The following is a 6,376-nucleotide window of genomic DNA, read 5'->3' as shown; positions in this document are numbered from 1 at the left end:
TTGGACCTGGATCTGTGTAATATGCTCAAACTGTCTTGCTCTGGTGAGCGATCTGGCCACTGAATTCTGAACCAGCTGAAGTTTCAGAACCGTCTTCAGAGGCAGCCCCTTGTATGTATAACATGTTGCAGTAATCTAACCAAGGCCGGATTTAGGTTTGATGAGGCCCTAAGCTACTGAAGGTAATGGGGCCCTTTATATGTCCAGCTGTCCTTTGTCAACAACAAATTGTCGCTTTTTATGTTGAATATATGCTATATAGTAATTCATGGACCTAATAGGTATCTAAAGCCATTTGCACAAGAAAATGAATTTTATCAAAGTAATTGTTGAACTGAAATACAATTAAGAAGAAGTATATTAATAGTGAAATACAATTAAGAAATATACGTACTTGATCTCATATTTTGGAAATGTACATCCAGGTTTTTTTTCCCTTTAATTTTTTTTTGGGGCCCCCAAGAGAGTGGGGCCCTAAGCTATAGCTTGTTTAACTTATATGTAAATCCGGCACTGAATCTAACCTAGAGGTTACTAAAGAATATGTTGTGTATTGATTCGAGGGTTATCATATCTGTATTACTATTGTCTGTATTCACATTAGGGGAAAGTAACTGCCTTCCTATTCCAGAAGGAACAGCTACTATTGGTTCATTCAAGTTGCTACATTTGGATCCTCAGTCTTATTAGTTCCCACCAAAAGGCAGCTTTGTGATTGCTTGAGATTGTTCCCTCCAAAATGTATGCTTTCTAGCCAGTCTTCTGTCCCTATAAATGTAGCTTCCCTCTCCTCAGTTCCCCAGTCTTGTTTGCCTGAATAAAGAGTGTTACATGAAGAAGCTGTCTCCTGCCTGCTATGTCAGAGAGCTGAAATCACTTGCTGAAATCATTATCCCCACGCTACTACAGAATAGATGACAGAAGTTAAGCTATCCTTTGTCTAGGTAGGGGCACAGCTGGGCCACCAGCTGAAGCTGATGGAAGGCACTCCATGCCACTGATGCCACCTGAGCCTCAAGTGACAGCAAAGGATCCAGAAGTACCCTCAAGTTGTGTACTGCTCCTTAAGAGGGAGTGTAACCCCATCAAAAGCAGGCAGCCTCCCATAGTTTTCATCTAGGGAACCGCCCAGAAACGAAGCAGACCTTTGTGGCAGTTTGAATCCCTGCAACGGAGGGAGCTCCCGTTGCTCTGCCCCAGCTCCTGCCAACCTAGCAGTCCAAAAGCACACCAGCGCAAGTAGATAAATAGGCACCGCTGCAGTGGGAAGATAAACGGCTTTTCCGTGTGCTCTGGTTTCCGCCACGGTGTTCCATTGCAGGTTTAGTCCTGCTGGCCACATGACCCGGAAAGCTGTCTGTGGACAAACGCCGGCTCCCTCGGCCTGAAAGCGAGATGAGCGCCGCAACCCCATAGTCGCCTTTGCCTGGACTTTACCATCCAGGGGTCCTTTACCTTTTTTGTGGTAAAGGCCCATTTATCAATCTGAGAAAGCCTGTCAGAACAAAATTGCTTTTGATTGTTTCTGGAAAGGGATGCTCTTCCACAGACCGGGGCAGCCACCCAGAAAGCCCTGCTCTGAATTACTACACTGGGGTGAACAGAGCCCTGACAGAGCTGCAAATCACCCCTCTCCTCTCATCAGATCAATCAATTGATGAACAGAGAGGAGGCGATAACCCTGCCACCCTGCTCCCCATTACTGGATCTGTGCCTATTGGCTGGAGAGGGCAAAGTGCCCTCTGTATATATATGCACACACACCTTTGACTGCACCCAACGCTGGCATGCAGCCCCTGAAGAGTTGACCAAAGGTGAGAAGGGTGGAAGATTCACTGGCTGCCTTTGCCTTACAATAAACCTGTGATGTCAGCTTGAATTATTATCCTGTTGAGGAGGGAGAAAACAACAGCCTGTCTAACTTGGAGTTTGCAGTGGATGGCTCAATCTTAGCCACTACGCATTAACTGTAGGATTTTGGGGGAAATAGAAAGCCAGAAGTGTCCAGCATCCCCAACCGGAGGGAAGCTGTGTGCACACACCCAGAGACTGGGAAATACTAGCAAAGAATGACAGAATTGTAGAGGTGAAAAAGGCCCCAAAGCATTGTCGAGTCCAACCCCCTGCAATGCAGGAATCGCAACTAGTCCCCAGAACAAAATAAAAAAATTCCTTCCAGTAGCACCTTAGAGACCAACTAAGTTTGTTCTTGGTATGAGCTTTCGTGTGCATGCACGCTTCTTCAGATACACTGAAACGAAAGCTCATACCAAGAACAAACTTAGTTGGTCTCTAAGGTGCTACTGGAAGGATTTTTTCCCCCTATGGCAGACCAACACGGCTACCTACCTGTAACTAGTCCCCAGAAGCTGGTGCTACTTGGAAGCTTTTATCCCAGGGTTCACCCCCCCCAACTCAACCTGCCCCTCATCCTGCAAGGGCTCCTCTCTGCTCCCCTCGCTTCATCCCCCAACCCTGTGCCCTCTTCTTAGCCAGCTCCCTGGCCCACCCAGTCCCCTGCCTCTGGCGACACATCTCCTGCCAAGGTCAGCAACTGCCATAAGTACAAAACACAGGGGAAGTCAAGCGCTATTTTAAAAAGACCATGGAAGAACATCAACATCCAAGTCAGAGGAATGGAAATGAGGTCGGTGATAACAGTGTTGTTTTTATATACTTTTATAGAATTGATAGAAAGGTCCCATTCTGAAAGGGTCAGTTTATCAGGGTTTTAGTTGGCAAGGACTTTGTACAGGGCATCATTCCAATACTTCAGAGGTACCAGCTTAGCAAACATCTCAGGGGCCAGATGAGATCTCGAGAGATGGGCCAGCTTTGGATTGTTATTTTTTAATGCCCCAATAAACTAATAATATTGGCACCTTTTGGTTTCATGTGAGCTCCTGAAAAGGTGACTGCTTTATCAGGTGGCAGCTTCGCTGAGATGGCAGATCTTTAACCTGGACCTCACCTTTCATCATCCACCTGATTTCGTATCTCTGTGGGGCTTGGGGAAAGTGCATCAAACTTCATTTTGAATCCACACTCTCAACCATGAAACTCACTGATTGACCTTGGGCCAGTCACTTTCTCTCAGCCTAACCTACTTGCAGGGTTGTTGTTGTGGAGATCAAATGGGGAGGGGGAGAATCATGCAACTCACTTGGAGATCTTTAGAGGAAAAGGTGTGATAAAAACAATACGTAAATAAAGTTGTGCAAATATGTTCTAACAGGCGTAACCACAGATTTCCCAAAAGGCGAGATAACGGCTAGATAAGCTGGTTTTAAAAGGGCAAATCTGTTGCAATCTTCTTGCAACTTCCAGTCTGTTTCAGGGAGAGACCCGTGGGCTTGCTGTGTGCCAACTTCTGTGTAAATATTTTGCACTTTGCGCAATGTTCAGACCACCCATGGCATTGATGGGCAACGTGACTCTCCTGATATGCGCATATCAGAAAACAAAGTGAGGTCGCTGGGATACGTTTCAGATGATGGCTTCCTTCCAAGTCTACAGTTCTATGAGTCTATGATTCTTTGATCATCTTGTGGTCTGATATCCACAACAGGCGCAAGTCTACTTAAAAGAGATGGTTCATCTAGGAATCTAAGATAGACTACCTCTGGACATGGAGGTTCCATAAGAAGATAAGAAGAGCCCTGCTGGATCAGGCCAATGGCCCAACTAGTGCAGCATCACAGTGGCCAACCAGATGCTGGTGGGAAAACAGAAAGCAGGACCTGAGCAGAAGATCCCTCTCCCCTCCTGTGACTTCTAGAAACTGGTATTCAAAAGCATTGCTGCCTCTGACTGTGGAGACAGAGCCAAGCCATCATGACTAGTAGCCATCAATAGCCCTCTCCTCCATGAATTTGTCCAATCCTCCAAGTGGTGGCCATCACTGCCTCCTGTAGGAGTGAGTTCCAAAGTTCAATTTCAGTGGGTCTTTGCTGGGGAAGCAGAAGTCGAATACAAGCCAAAGTGAGGCACCTGAACACTGCACCCTCTTTTTCTTTCAAGGCGTTGTCTCACTTTTATGCACAAAGCCTCATGAGTTCACGATGAAATTAATTCTGTGTTGCGTGAAACGAGAGGCCTTAAGGAGGGATAGTGGAGAAATTTGGTTCAGCTCACATTTTAATGCAAACCTGCTTAATTCACACTTCCTGAAGCAGGACATAACCCCCCCCCCAAAGACAACCATTTTGAAATTCATACTTCTCCAAATTTTGCAATGCAGCTTTCTAACAAAAAATATGTAGGAAAAGGTATGTGCTTAGGGGAAAGTGGGCACCATAAGGCATACATTAGTGAAAGTAACATACAAAAAAAGCATGTTACATTTGGGGGAATGAATTGCAAAAATATTTAAATACGAGAAACGTGTACTTAATTGTGGATGAATTTCCGTGAGAACTTTTTTTTTTTTTTTTAAGCACCTCAAATCCCAGGCAGGAATGTGGCAAAACGAATTGAAGATTCGTCAAGAAAATGAGAAACCGAAAAAAACCAAAATGGACAGATCCATCCAACATTAAACATGAGTTAGAAAGATCTGGTTTTCATGGCTGCCTTTTCCTTTGGAGTAGACAGATAGGTGTGTCACCTGAGATTTTTGCCGAAATAGTGGCAATCATTGCTATGACTTAGTTTGTTGGCTAAAACTACTGAAAAGCGAGCCCGTATTATTTCCTCACCAAACAAAGGAGCACAATAGTGACTGTATGGTTTGCTGCATATTCAGGTTCAACTAGAGACTTGAAATCCACCCCAACCCCCAAAGTAATACCTCGTCCTTCCTTCCTTCCTTCCTTCCTTCCTTCCTTCCTTCCTTCCTTCCTTCCTTCCTTCTACCTTTCACAGCTGCTTAAAGCAGTTAATGTTTCCTTTCTTCTGGCGCATGGGGATGGAGGAAGCTATTTTAAGATGCTCCCAGGAAGTGGCTGCAGGTCAACATGCTGCCCCTACCTAGGAAACTGCATGGGGAACAAGATGGCTGCCCCTTGTAAGGATATGAGGGAGATTGTGAGAGATAAAGATGGCTGCCTGGTGCCCTGATACAGCCATCAGACAGCCCTTCTTTTCTCTGTACAATTTCCCAGGAAGGGGCTGCACATTATAAAACAGCAGTATGTTGTTGTTGTTGTTGTTGTTGTTGTTGTTGTTGTTGTTGTTGTTGTTGTTGTTGTTGTTGTCCCATGAGGGAGGTATCAGCTGCTCTAAGCAGGCTGTAAAATGTGAAAAAAGAGGCAGCCCTCAGCCAACCTTGTAAATACAGAACAGATCCTGCGTGGGTCAGTTTGCCAGTTACTCAGCTTAATCCACAATTCCACCTTCTGGGCTGTGCATGGGGTTGGTGTCTGTGTGTGAATGCGATGGGCACATTCACTCCAAAATCAGAATCCTCCTTACAGTGGATGCTTGCTTGCCCCGCCCCATTTGCAGCGAAAGACCTGCTTGTGTGGGCATCCCTTTGGGGCATCTGGTTGGCCCCTGTGAGAAGAGGATGCTGCACTAGGTGTGCCCCCTTTGGCCTGATCCAGTAGGCTCTTGTTATGCCCTTATGCATCTCCCCCAGCTTCCCTTTCCTCCCTTCAGTTACACCGTCATGATGACCTTCAGTTCATCCACCGGGTCCAGGTCTGGTCAATGCCAAAAACAGGGCAGAGGCACCGGAAGAGCTTCCACAACTGCCCATGTGGCAGAGCCAGGCTGCTCCACTTGTGACACCTTTGACAGAATATTTCGCCGTGTTGGGACTGTAACACTTTAGCATCCCACCCAGTGGTCCTGTGTTGGAATAGTCGCCTGTGCCAACAGCCCCTTGCACGTATGAAATCTATCATGTCAGGGAGGTGGAGTTGAGGAGGGGTTTTTCCCCCCTTTGCCCTCATCAGCTTCCTTCCTTTTAGAGGGGGGAAATATTCAACGGTCCAATTTCTCCACACTGATTCTGCCAATTGTGTGGCAGGGCTCCTAGCTACCATGCAGGGAGATTTTTTAGCTGTGACTGTATGGGGTTGGACTAGATGACTCCCGGGGGGGGGGGGGAATCCCTTCCAACTCTACGATTCCATGAAGACACGGGTGTTTAAACTGGACAAACAGACAGAGCTGTCAAGTCACATGGCAATGCTTGTGCAAGTTAATTTTATTATCCTATTTCAGAACAATGGAAAACAGAGGCTGGGGGGGCGAAATCTATCAGAGTGTCTACGGGGAGGAGGGGACTGCGCTGAATTTGGACACCAGGCTTGCTTCTAAGTGATTATGTTGCAGCCGTGGAAGGAAAGGAGTGGACCAAGTGGGGGTGGGTTTCTCCCCCACCCCACCCCACAATTGGCTGGCGGCAGCATCTGGGAAGGAGGCAGAGGCT

The sequence above is a fragment of the Lacerta agilis genome, chromosome 17 (genome assembly GCF_009819535.1).
Source record: "Lacerta agilis isolate rLacAgi1 chromosome 17, rLacAgi1.pri, whole genome shotgun sequence".
In the NCBI taxonomy this organism is placed as follows: domain Eukaryota; kingdom Metazoa; phylum Chordata; class Lepidosauria; order Squamata; family Lacertidae; genus Lacerta; species Lacerta agilis.
This window is presented reverse-complemented; position numbering follows the sequence as displayed.